Source organism: Scylla paramamosain, chromosome 1 (assembly GCF_035594125.1).
Source record: "Scylla paramamosain isolate STU-SP2022 chromosome 1, ASM3559412v1, whole genome shotgun sequence".
Classification (NCBI taxonomy): domain Eukaryota; kingdom Metazoa; phylum Arthropoda; class Malacostraca; order Decapoda; family Portunidae; genus Scylla; species Scylla paramamosain.
In genome coordinates, this window is record NC_087151.1 from 18,688,018 (window position 1) to 18,702,320 (window position 14,303).

The 14,303-nt window shown below is 37.4% G+C and overlaps 1 long non-coding RNA gene across 2 annotated transcripts; it reads left to right on the forward strand.

The window, feature by feature from the left end:
• Positions 1 to 623: 623 nt before the first annotated feature.
• LOC135101869 (uncharacterized) lies at positions 624 to 6,159 on the forward strand. 2 transcript variants are annotated; one of them, XR_010269421.1, is made up of 3 exons: positions 624 to 778; positions 2,801 to 2,907; positions 6,018 to 6,159. It is a non-coding gene; the product is annotated as an uncharacterized LOC135101869 (long non-coding RNA). The 2 variants fall into 2 exon arrangements; XR_010269422.1 differs by having other exon boundaries at positions 2,801 to 2,913; positions 6,018 to 6,158.
• Positions 6,160 to 14,303: the final 8,144 nt, after the last annotated feature.

The window sequence follows — 14,303 nt, forward strand, 5'->3', positions numbered from 1 at the left end:
GACTCTTGTAAATGTGTACTATGTCCCAGTGAGTTTTTTTTTTTTTTTTTTGACATGAATCCCAAGTTTATTTAGGCATTTCAGGGACTTATTGTGGGTGATGGAGATCTCCACAGCACTCTTCTCTTGGTTGGTGGGTAGCTGTTGAAAAATTCATATAAATAGAGATGTCAGATGTAGGTAAAATAGAGAAATGTTGATTTGATTGTGAACTAAATCCCACAACTTATATTATCTTTGATAAGAAAGGTTTCGTTTAGACCATGAAAATTGGATAAATGAAGCTGAGCATTATTTTACTGCAACAAGAAGGCACACAAAGTGAAGGAGATCGCATACTTGACTTTAGTTTGTTGTTCCTTTGATGGGGAACTTGTATCATTGTTAAAAGCTTAAAACCTGTAAAATAGCATGGATCCATCTGAATCTTTATTCAGTCAAAAGTTTATATGATGTGTAGACTATTCAAGCTTGCCAGCCTGGAGCCTGGAGCCTGCTTGTTGTAGAGTTGTCCTATGTTCTGTAGATTTGCTTGATATTATAAACAATTATGATAAAATTTTTGTAAACAATTTTGTTCTTTATTTCTTTCAGTATCAGATTCAGTATTTTCTCCATCTTATGGCAGCATATATTTTCAACACAGAGTGAGGGCAGTGTCATTCCTCCTGTCCACTACCCCAACTTCTACTCCCAACACTACCACAACAATGAGCGGTCTGGTGTGGTGGCTGAGGATTCTTTTGAAGAGGACAATGCTTCTGCTTCATCTGAGCAGGTCAGAAGGTGGATAGCAGCAGTACTAGTAGCAGACTGGTGTTACCTTGATGCTACTGCTACATTGCATTATTTGCATAGTTTTTTCAGTTATCATGGGCTTTGTGTAATATGTATAAAAGTATATGAAGCTCAAGAAACTTGTTGATAAGGTTTATGTTCAGCATACAAATTGTAGGATGCAAAGACAAGGATTGAAATATCATTGCCACAATTCCTGACAAAGCATTTGGTGCCACAGAATATTCAGCAATGTAATGTTTGTTTGGCAAACAAACCAGTTTCCCTGAATGATAGCTTTATTTCTGCAGGTTAATACAGTCTCTCTATGGGGGAGAGTTTGGAGACAAAGCCAAGCATATATATATATATATATATATATATATATATATATATATATATATATATATATATATATATATATATATATATATATATATATATATATATATATATATATATATATATATATATATATATGTAGTTTGTGAGCCAAGCATACTGATCATTACACTATCATGTGTAGTTTTAATATGTAATTTAGATCAAGGACAGTGCAGTGATAGAGGAAAAATTATTCACTAGATTTTTTCAGAGAAGTTTTATGACATAAAGGATTAATTGAACGATCAGTATATATATTGGCTCACTAGCTGCATCTCTTTAACACAGAAAGCTTTCACTAATTATCTCGGCCCAATTCATTAAGTGCATCGCTGTTGTGGGAGGGAAGATATGCAGTGTTTCCCTGCCATCTGTGGGAGTTACATTCCAGAGCCTCCTGCAAATAATTAAAATCTATGAATATGGGAAACCATTCTTATAAGGATCAGAACTACCTATATTTATAGTTTAAACCTTAAACTATGCATCTCACATTTACTAAGCAATTCACTTTAAGACAATAAAAAACAGTTATTATATGTATAGTATATGATATTTTAATTAAAATACAGTGCACTATATAATAAAAGGGGAATAAGTTGATATGTACAATAAACCCTTCATATAATGAACTTCTATTTACCAAATTTCAGGTATAACAACCTATTTAAAGCTGCTGTCTCCTACCTCTCTCTCTCTCTCTCTCTCTCTCTCTCTCTCTCTCTCTCTCTCTCTCTCTCTCTCTCTCTCTCTCTCTCTCTCTCTCTCTCTCTCTCTCTCTCTCTCTCTCTCTCTCTCTCTCTCTCTCTCTCTCTCTCTCTATACACATATATAGCAAATTTTCATCTCAAGTGACCCACTCTCCCCCCATATGTGTTCGTTATATCTTGGGTTACTATAATTTATAACTGAAAGAATAATTTGGGCTCTTTGGACTGAAAGACTGAGCTGGTGGTGACACCTGGCAACTCTGAAAACTCCCCATTAGTTAGGTTAGGTTAGGGAAAACTCTGCAAATATGCAAAACCATGAATATGTGAGGGAACGCTGATATATGCTATCTCTTATTTGTTGTAGATGTATTCCATTCTATTGGCATAGAACGATAGGAAAATGGCATCAAGGAAGTAGGGATGCCACCAAACTTTATGACACTAGACATAACCTTGCACATAGAATTGCTGAACATAAAGGTATTTCTCCTTGAACTAATAATCAACCAGCTGTTCCATCATTTTCAGCAATAAGTTCCCATTCACATGAACATGATCATCCCTTTTTGTGACAAAGTTTTTAGAATACTACACAAGACAGAGTCCAATATGGATACAAAATTATTAGAGGCAATATATATTAAACACATAAATCCAGTACTGAATAATAACTTAACATCAAGTCAATCACATATTGTAAGATAATGTTTCGGAGGCCCGTTCCAATACCATTATCATAGTGTTAGGAAACCAACTTTTTCAGTCCCTCTCTCATTGCCATACAGGCAAGATGTGTGTGGATACTTATTGTTTTCTGTCAATCCAGTTTATAATCTTGGTGCTTGTAGTGTTTTGTTTTTTGTGTGTAGTGTCATATGATGTGAATTTTATACAACTTTTACATAGTATTTTATTGTTTTTTCTAGCTTGAAGCTGCCTGCAGAAATAGGCAAAACAGCAACTGACGAAAGAATAAAGTTGAAGGAAACTGGAGTTTCCCTGCAAAACAAGCTATCAAGAAGACCTATACAATGTGTGTGTGTATATATATATATATATATATATATATATATATATATATATATATATATATATATATATATATATATATATATATATATATATATATATATATATATATATATATATATATATATATATCCTTGTCTTCATAATGCTCTTCATTGGCACTTGAAGCATGCATCACACTTTTGTATGATTGATCGTATAATTTTTCCTGAGTGGCCCAATCACCCACACTATCACATTCACTATCCAAGTCCTTCCTTCAGCCTTGACACACGCACTGTAATGATGGAACAGTATTTTTCTGTATGTCACAACTAGATAAGTGTAATCAACTAGGTTAACACACACACACATACAGGTATTTTTGAGGGCTTCAAGGAAGAGGATCTCAATGTAGCTCATACAAATACATGAATGTGGATAACTAAAGAAGAAAATGTGAAAATACAAGAAGCTTAACAGCGATGATAAGGGCATGGAAGGAAGAAACAGAAGTGGGTGGCGACAATGTAAAACAGATATCCAATGATATAATAGAGATGGAAAGGGAAAAAGAAAACAAAGAACTGAGAAGAGGTGACAAAAATAGTGGACTTAAATAAGAAATACTGTGAAGAGATTAAGAAACTCAAGAAAGAGAATGAAGAATTAAAGAAAACTTTGCAAGAGAGGTTAGGGTTGGAGGAGTGAGAGTTAGTTACAGAGGAAGTCAAAGGTTGGAAAGAGAGAGAACAGCAAAAGGTGGACATGGAGGACATAACAAGGCAACAGCAACAGAAACAACAAGGATATGGAAAAGCAAGTGATTAAAATAATAAAGGAAAAAAGTAATCTTGTGAGAGACACAGTACAGAGAAAGATGTGTATGGTGGTATTTGGGGTCAAGGAAAAGAACCTACCCATGAAAACAGCTAGAGAGAAAGAAGTGAAAAGAACTAAGGAAATTATAGCACAAGTGGCAGAGGAAGGAGAGGGGAGAGTCGAACAAATTGAAGAGGTTTACAGGATCGGAAAGTATGACAAAAATAGAACAAAGCCAATGTAAAACAAGAATCATGTCACAAACAGCAGCAGAACATGTCTTGCAAAGAACAGGAAAATTGGCAAAAGCAAAAGGATTGAAGGAAATATGGATAAAAAGAGACATGAACGAAGAATAGAGAAGTAAACTAAAAGTCAAAAAATGAATAGAGAACACAGGAAAGTTGTGGACATGAAAGTGAGGAAATGGTGGCACAAAGATGCCACACAAGACCACCAAACAGAAGTTTAAAGATTATGTATACTAATGTAGATGGTTTGGTGTCCAGCCTACTGGAACTTGAAGACTATTTAAAGAACAATAAACCAGATGTGGTATGTTTAACAGGAACCAAACTAGAAGAGGAAATAAAGTTGGGATTTGCAAAGGAAGGATACAGTACATGGAAGAGGGACAGAAAAGGAAAGGGAAGAGAAGTGATGATATTGGTAAGAAAAGGATATTGTTGTTGAGGAAGTGGAATATGGTGATGGAATGGTAGAAACAATGAGTGTTGTGATTAAGATCAAAAGATGTGAAAAAAGGAAAATCATTGTGAAATACATACCACCAAAAACTAATGCATGGTAGACTAATAAGTTCAAAAGTATGCAACTAGATACAAAAAAATAGTATGGAGGAAATGATAAGGAAAGGTAACAAAGTACTCTTAGTAGGTGACTTCAACACTAAAAGAATTAACTGAGAGGAGATGGAAGTAACAGAAAATGTTGGCACATGGAGTGAAGAACTTATGCAAACCATGATGATGAATACAACGAGACAGTGGGTGAATGAGCCTATAAGATGTAGAAGAGAAGAAGAACCATCACAGCTGGATTTAATGTTTATGAAAACCCCAGAAAGTAGACCAAGTATACATTGTCTGAGTTCAATGGGAAGAAGTGATCATGTGACAATAGAGATAGTACTACAGGAGGAAACAGTGTTGCACAGGAAAGAACAATACAGAAATTGGAGACAGAACTATGCTAAGGCAAACTTTGCAGAGCTTAGTAAGTTTTATTGAAAAATTAAATGGAAAGAGCAATTTGAAGGTAAAGTAGTGCAAGAAAAATATGAGATATTTTTGAGCAAGTATAGAGAGAGGATGCAACAGTTTGTACGGTTATAAAATGAAAATTGGGAAACAAGAACGGTATAATGGCAGGTGTGTAGAAGCAAATAAGAAAAAGGACAGGACATGGAAGAAAATGGCTATGGCCTGTTTTAAGACTATACAAGTGGAAATACCCTGGTCTGAGGCAATTTTCTCTCTCTCTCTCTCTCTCTCTCTCCTCTCTCTCTCTCTCTCTCTCTCTCTCTCTCTCTCTCTCTCTCTCTCTCTCTCTCTCTCTCTCTCTCTCTCTCTCTCTCTCTCTCTCGCTCTCTCTCTCTCTCTCTCTCTCTCTCTCTCTCTCTCTCTCTCTCTCTCTCTCTCTCTCTCTCTCTCTCTCTCTCTCTCTCTCTCTCTCTCTCTCTCTCTCTCTCTCTCTCTCTCTCTCTCAAACAAAAAATAAAAAAGGTGGAGAAACAAGGGGAAAGGGAGATGAATGAACAGAAGGTAGCCAAAATCAAATTTGTACATTTGTGTGTGTTTGCATTTGTTTCTTATTTGTATTTTCACAGATTGACCCAAATCTAAATTACCATTTTTAATGAGAGAGAGAGAGAGAGAGAGAGAGAGAGAGAGAGAGAGAGAGAGAGAGAGAGAGAGAGAGAGAGAGAGAGAGAAATCACAAATACCTACTAACCTGGAAAGTGGAGTCCTTGATGATAAATTGGCTGGGATCAGCAGGGTGAACTGTGGCAGAAGTTTGGTGCATGGCAAATATGGCTTCAGGATGAGTAAATGGAGAGGCAGGAGGGAGTGATGGTTGTGGGGGAGATGATGAGTGAGCAGAAGGTGAGAAGGATGAGGAGAAAAAAGGTGATGGTGCAGAGAATGATGAGGAATGGACTAATGGGGAAGGGGAAATGTGAGATAATTTTGAGGACTCAAAGGCAGTAATAACAGGTGGTGTAGTGCTGAGGTGAGTATGGTCTGAGGCATGGCCAGGAGCTGCTGTATGACCAGATTTCTGAATTTCCAGTCAAAGTGTCTGGCTAAGAGTTGGAGATCTGGCAGAGAAGCTGTGGCCAGAGGAAGGAGGCTTGGCTGCTGCACCAGACCCATAGACCACATCTTTGGAGTGGCTTTGGCCTTGAGGTGCAGCCAGGTAGCTGTAGCTCACCACCTGCCAGAGAAAAGCTTTTTTAACCTCACTGCCTGCCAGGGAAGAGCTTTTTTAATTTCCATTTTAATCTTACGTGATTAAGGTCATATGATTAATAGTTATACCATCTTCTGTATATCTAGCCTGGAGGTTGAGATGTGATGGAATTATTCCAAATGTGAATGTATACCATATTAAATCCTTGTCTCTACTTTCCTCCAAATGAGATCCATGGGCCTTGTAAAAAAAAGTTGGGAGTCCAATCTTTTAAAACTAGTAACTCTAATATTAGAGATTTGAGAGACAGAATGAAGTATAATTAAAGCTTTGATAAGCATTTATAAATCTGTACATTCTTTCAATTTTTTTTCACCATTTTTGAATGGCATATTGGAGTGATTTGAGTCAGAAATAACAATTTTGAACACTTTTGTTTCTATTTGTTGGTAATGTGTAATACCACTGATGAGAGACAAACTTTGTGCTTGGAAGGAAAGAACTGACACCCTTTCTCTATAAATTCTGCTTCACTGCATGCCACAAGTTTTATAATTTATATCAGAACTATTTCTAGACTAACCACTTCATAAGCATAATCATTTTGTCATCACAGTTTTCACTATGCTGCCTTATCACCATTGTGCTACAGTGATCTCAGATGCTTCTGATTTCATAATGAAAGTTAGGGTTCACTTTAAAACCAGTTGACAACTGATAGTCTAAATTCCAATCCAAGAAATGAATTTTGTATCATCAATGAATGAAAGTGCTTGATTGTTCTACAAGTTTGGTGAGGATTGAGGTTGCTGGTTAGTTCTGGGGAGTAGATTAGTAAAATTCTGAAGAAGTATTTTTTAACTGTCTTCACCCAGGAAAACATGCAGGAAATGCTGGATAGTGAAATTTTTAGAGCAGAAGAGAATGAGAAGCTGAAAGATATTACCATAATTAAGGAGATAGTGGAACAGGTGATAGATAGGCTAAGAAAGTTCAAGACACCAAGACCAGATGAAATATATCCCAGAGTAGTTGGGTTTAGGAAGGGGGATAAAAACCCAGGGAGGAGGTAGGATTCTTTTAATCTCTAACGTTTCAGCTGAATAGCCATCCTCAGAGAGACTGATTTACATGAGTGAAAACACACTATTTATAACAACAAACAAAATTTTCTCATATGACATTCGTACAGAGTATTGCCATCCTGGCGTGTACCTCACCTAATTTTATTTTCCTAGTCAGGTGGCATTATCCGCCTACGTGACGAGCCTTTACTGGGGATTTTCCTTGTACCTGACCTGAGGGCCAATCTGGTGGAATTACCCGCCCACCTGATAAAACCTTCTCTGTGGTTAATTACTCCCCTAGTTGTTATGAGGGCTGCCTCTATAGCTTTTCTTATTCTTTTCTTCAATCCAACTTTAATTTCTTAGCCTTTTCCCATTTTGGTAGGTGTTTACATTTTTCTATGTGCAATACAAGGGAGTTTGATGTGTTGCATTTTAAAACATCTTTCCTATGCTCTGCTATTCTTGTTTTAAGTCCCCTGCCTGTTTCTCCTATGTACTGCTTTGTACAACCTTTGCATGGTATGCTGTACACTACGCTGTTATTATTAACAAGTGAATGAATGTCCAATAAGGACGATTTCATTCTCTACCTTTCAGCCCACAGCATGAGAGTCAAATCTGATGTGATTATTGGTTTTTACTTAAGAGCGTTCAGAATTTGCAGCAACAACTTCCTAGAGCAAGAAATATGATATATCATATCAACTTTCAAAAAGCTGGGTTATCCTGAAGGGCTCCTTGTTAGGCTTAAGAATAAGGCAAAGAAAATAACAACTGAAAACAAAGAGAATAAAGATCTCTGTACATCCAGCAAAAGAGAGAGTTATACATGTGTACCAAATTCGGACAAGGCTTCCATAATTAACAAATATTTGTCTAGAACAGGATTAAAAATAGCAACATTAGCGGGAGAGAAAATTGGTGAGCTAACGAGGACTAAAGAGACCGGACTTGTTAATAATAACAGTGTAGTGTACAGCATACCATGCAAAGGTTGTACAAAGCAGTACAAATGAGAAACAGGCAGGGGACTTAAAACAAGAATAGCAGAGCATAGGAAAGATGTTTTAAAACACAACACATCAAACTCCCTTGTATTGAACATAGAAAAATGTAAACACCTACCAAAATGGGAAGAGGCTAAAGAAATTAAAGTTGGATTGAAGAAAAGAATGAGAAAAGCTATAGAGGCAGCCCTCATAACAACTAGGGAAGTCATTAACCACAGAGAAGGTTTTATCAGGTGGGCGGGTAATTCCGCCAGATTGGCCCTCAGGTCAGGTACAAGGAAAATCCCCAGTAAAGGCTCGTCACGTAGGCGAATAATGCCACCTGACTAGGAAAATAAAATTAGGTGAGGTACACGCCAGGATGGCAATACTCTGTACGAATGTCATATGAGAAAATTTTGTTTGTTGTTATAAATAGTGTGTTTTCACTCATGTAAATCAGTCTCTCTGAGGATGGCTATTCAGCTGAAACGTTAGAGATTAAAAGAATCCTACCTCCTCCCTGGGTTTTTATCCCCCTTCCTAAACCCAACTACTCTGGGATATATTTCATCTGGTCTTGGTGTCTTGAACTTTCTTAGCCTATCTATCACCTGTTCCACTATCTCCTTAATTATGGTAATATCTTTCAGCTTCTCATTCTCTTCTGCTCTAAAAATTTCACTATCCAGCATTTCCTGCATGTTTTCCTGGGTGAAGACAGTTAAAAAATACTTCTTCAGAATTTTACTAATCTACTCCCCAGAACTAACCAGCAACCTCAATCCTCACCAAACTTGTAGAACAATCAAGCACTTTCATTCATTGATGATACAAAATTCATTTCTTGGATTGGAATTTAGACTATCAGTTGTCAACTGGTTTTAAAGTGAACCCTAACTTTCATTATGAAATCAGAAGCATCTGAGATCACTGTAGCACAATGGTGATAAGGCAGCATAGTGAAAACTGTGATGACAAAATGATTATGCTTATGAAGTGGTTAGTCTAGAAATAGTTCTGATATAAATTATAAAACTTGTGGCATGCAGTGAAGCAGAATTTATAGAGAAAGGGTGTCAGTTCTTTCCTTCCAAGCACAAAGTTTGTCTCTCATCAGTGGTATTACACATTACCAACAAATAGAAACAAAAGTGTTCAAAATTGTTATTTCTGACTCAAATCACTCCAATATGTAGGCGGAATGTTCACATTGTTGTTGTTGTTGAGGAGAAACTGTTGTTCTTAGTGAGCTATGAAAGCCCTGACCCATTCATAGCTATGAATGTTAAATGGTTCTTAGTTGCGAATGATTTTGCTTTAAAAAATTACCAGCACTAAGATGTTCATAGCCCACTAAGATAAATCTTAGAAGCATCTGGGAATGTGGCTTCTGGCTCCTCAGGGGTATGTTGTTGTCCGTCATAATAATGAAAGGCTTATGTGTTGTGTAAAAGTAAAATTAAGATAGCAGCCTGTTATTTATGGATAGCAAGCAGGCTGGAGGGAGGGAGAGTGTGAAGTGTGTGGGTGTCGTGGTGGGGAAGTGTCTCAGTGTGACACGTGAATCACTGCACGAGCTGTCATTGGCTGACTCTTCTCGTGCTGCTGTGGCGAGGGAGTTATTCTCTCTGGCCCCAGCAACTGATAGCTATCACTCAAGCGTGACAAAAAGGTTCTGTGGATAATTTCACTTGGATGGATTTTGACCCTAATGTGGGGTCCATTCTGATGTCTGCACTCTCTCTCGTCACGTTAGGAAGGTTGGGGATGACAATGCAATAAAATAGTAATTTTGACCACAAGGGCACTTAGATCACTCTGGCTCTGGGAACCTCATATAATATCTGATGCAATATGATCATAGGATAGTGCAATTAATTTTTTTTTTCCCCCTTCCCCCCTTTTTTCTTTTTTCTTTTTTTTTTTTACCTAGGAGGGACACTGGCCATGGGCAACAAAAATCCAATAAAAAAAAAGCCCACTGTGATGCTAGTTCCAGAAAAGGGTCCAAACCGGTAGTCAAAAATTAAAGGATAAGTGTCTTGAAACCTCCCTCTTGAAGGAATTCAAGTCATAAGAAGGTGGAAATACAGAAGCAGGTAGGAAGTTCCAGAATTTACCAGAGAAAGGGATGAATGATTGAGAATACCAGTTAACTCTTGCATTAGAGAGGTGGACAGAATAGGGGTGAGAGAATGAAGAAAGTCTTATGCAGCAAGGCTGCAGGAGGAGGAGAGGCATGCAGTTAGCAAGATCAGAAGAGCAGCTAGCTTGAAAACTGCAGTAGAAGATAGCTAGAGATGCAATATTGCAGCGATGAACAGAGGCTGAAGACAGTCAGCTGGAAGAGAGGAGTTGATGAGACGAAAAGCTTTTGATTCCACCCTGTCTAGAAGAGCAGTAATAGTAGAACCTCCCAGACGTGTGAAGCATACTCCATACATGCACGGATAAGGCCCTTGTACAGAGTTAGCAGTGGGGGGGGGGGTGAGAAAAACTGGCAGAGATGTCTCAGAACACCTAACTTCATAGAAGCTGTTTTTAGCTAGAGATGAGATGTGAAGTTTCCAGTTCAGATTATAAGTAAAGGACAGACCGAGGATGTTCAGTGTAGAAGAGGGACAGTTGAGTGTCACTGAAGAAGAGGGGATAGTTGTCTGGAAGGTTGTGTCGAGTTGATAGATGGAGGAATTGAGTTTTGAGACAATCAACAATACCAAGTTTGCTCTGCCCCAATCAGAAATTTTAGAAAGATCAGAACTCAGGTGTTTTGTGGCTTCCCTGCGTGAAATGTTTACTTCTTGAAGGGTTGGATGTCTATAAAAAGATGTGGAGAAGTGCTGGATGGTATCATCAGTGTAGGAGTGGATAGGACAAGAAGTTTGGTTTAGAAGGTCATTGATGAATAATAAGAAGAGAGTGGGTGCCAGGACAGAATCCTGAGGAACACCACTGTTAATAGATTTAGGAAAAAACAGTGACCATCTACCACAGCAGCAACAGAATGGTCAGAAAGGAAACTTGAGATGAAGTTACAGAGAGAAGGACACAAGCCATAGGAAGGTAGTTTGGAAATCAAAGCTTTGTGCCACACTCTATCAAAAGCTTTTGATATATCCAAGGCAACAGCAAAAGGTTCACCAAAATCTCTAAAAGAGATGACTGAGACTCAGTAAGGAAACCCAGAAGATCACCAGTAGAGCGGCCTTGACAGAACCCATACGGTGATCAGATAGAAGGTTGTGAAGTGACAGATGTTTAAGAATCTTCCTCTTGAGGAAGATTGATTCAAAAACTTTAGATAGGCAGGAAATTAAAGCAATAGGACGGTAGTTTGAGGGATTAGAACAGTCTTCCTTTTTAGGAACAGGCTGAATGTAGGCAAACTTCCAGCAAGAAGGAAAGGTAGATGTTGACAGAGTTGAAAGAGTTTGACTAGGCAAGGTGCAAGCACGGAGGCACAGTTTTGGAGAACAATAGGAGGGATCCCATCAGGCAACCTTTCAAATCAATAATTAATTAGAAAGTTATTATAATATCTGTACCACTATTTCTTACCATAGATAGTATACATTTAGTTCAGATAATACTCCATTCTTGGCATCACACTTATTGAAACATCACACAACATCTCTATAATGGTCAGAAACAAGTCCATGTAGCCATGCACGGTGTGCACTGTGTTGTGTATTTACCTAGGTGTAATTTACAAGGCCCGAGCTACACTCAAGTGGTCCCATCTCCATACCTATACATGTCTAATTTTTCCTTTAGTTTGTGTACACTTGTTGCCAAAACTATACATATCTTCTTTTAGTCTATTCCAAACTTCAGTGTGTCTTTGTGGAAAACTATTCTTTGTGTTGTTTAGACATCTTCTTTTCCCTACTTATGTGAGTGTCCCATTCTACTGTCATGACTGCTTGTCTCTTTTAGTAATGGTTTTGTCATTACCAACTTCCATTTTGTTTGCCAACTTGTAGATAGTTATCAAATCTCTTTCTCTCCTTTGTTCCAGTATTGGTAAGTATATTTTTTCTAATCTTTCTTCATAACTTAATTCCTCAAATTCTGCCACCATTTTTGTTCCTATTGTTTGTATTCTTCCTAGCTTGTTTACATGCTTCTTACATAGAGACTACACAACTGCTGCATATTCCAATCTAGGTCTTATTATCATAGGGACTATTTTTCTCATCTTACTTTTTTTCATGAGGTGAGAAGCTGTACTATGTTTCATAGTAATCTGTAAATGTTCCTCATATTCTACCTATATGCTTCTCTGGTTGGAAGTTATCTGGCTTTACTACTCCTAGATCCTTTTCTTCCTGGATCCTTTTAATATATTTGTTTTCTACCTTGTATGTCCAATGTGGTCTTCTATTCACTTCTGCACATCTCCATCATATGACATTTGCTTACATCGAATTTAACTTCCCATTTTTTGCTCCATTCACAAATTTTATTGGTAATTTTGTAGATATTCACAGTCTTTGCAACTTTTTATTTCTTTCTGTAATTTAGCATTATCTGCAAATAGGCTGTTGTAGCTATCAATTTTTTTCAGGAATATCATTTATATAAACAATGAACAATACCATATTGGTGATAGTACTGACCCTTGTGGCACACCACTCTTTACTGTTTTCCAAACCAACTTTTCATCATTAGCTACTGTTCTCATTTCTCATCATTTTAAGTAATTTTCCATCCACTTTATACTTGTCCCATGTAGTCTCTTAATATTTTCAAGTTTCCACATAAGTCTTTCATGGGGGAACCTTGTCAAAAGCTTTTTATCAGATCTAGTTATATACAGTCCACAAATGCTTCTCTTTCCTACATGATGTCATCACTCTTGAGCTGAAGCTTAATAGATTTGTTACACATGATTTTCTTTTCCTGGAGCCATATTGTTTGTCTGTTATTATTCCTTCTTTTATAAGAATTCTGCTGCCCATTGTGTATGTGTGTGTGTGTGTGTGTGTGTGGGGAGGGGGACAGAATTTGATAATGACACTGACATTACAGTTGTTACTCTCCCTTCATAATGTGCAATTAGTGATTGGGTGCCAATTATACCAGAGACACTCTTCAGTGAATTCTTTCACTCATAATACCCCATAATCAATGATCTAGTGCCTCTAAATATTACAGTAATAAAATTATTTTGTAATCACCTTTCAACAAGCATTACCTACTCAGCTAGACTACCAGTATGCAGAAACTTCTGCTAGCCCCTAAGCAACGGGTTTTTTGTGCAGAAACCTCTTCTTGTAATGAGTTTTTAGAGAAAAATAACTCTTATTCCTAGTTATATCTCATTTAGTACAGATTCTAGAATAATGAAACTTACAGCATAAGAAGCACCTATCCTTCTCCATTCTAGTGGTACTTTTGTCTGACTCATTATTTTAGTTCAACAGGAAGTAAAGGTGTGTTCATTATGCTGGATGTAGTACTGGCTACAGCTCACTTGCCCCACCTGCCCTCACTGCTTTCCCCACATATCAAAAGGAATGTTCTTCCACTGTGACTCCTTGTTTAACAGCACTTAATGGGAGTGGATGAGGTTAGCTTGCATTTGCACTTAGCCATTCATTAGGATGAGGGCAGATCACCTCCTTCCATGATACTTGCCTTGTATAGAATACCAGATGGCAAGTCACTAAAAGTGGTAGGGAGCAGCTTTGTAAATGTTGCTAAGTAATGTTCAAAATATCTCTCTCCCACTTTCATTTTGATTTAAGGATTGAAAATCATGAGGCACATACATTCATTACCCATCAGAGCCCTGAAATGCACACCACTGTGTTGCTTGTTGCTCAGGGGGTTAAAATTATTGATACCTGTGAGATGTTACTCTAAAAACTGGAAAAATAAATAACAGGCAGCTCTAAATAAATTATATACTGTCGACAAATAACAACAGTAGCTTATGTAAAAAGGAACATAAATGCTTGGTACACATTTTTAGACCTCAGCTAGGATGTGAAAACATGAGCTAAAGCTAAACTAGATGTGATGTACTTTATGATTATGTCAGCTAAAGGCTTGTCCTTTAAGCTTGTCAGATCTGGTTTCAATCCCTGGTCACATCCACT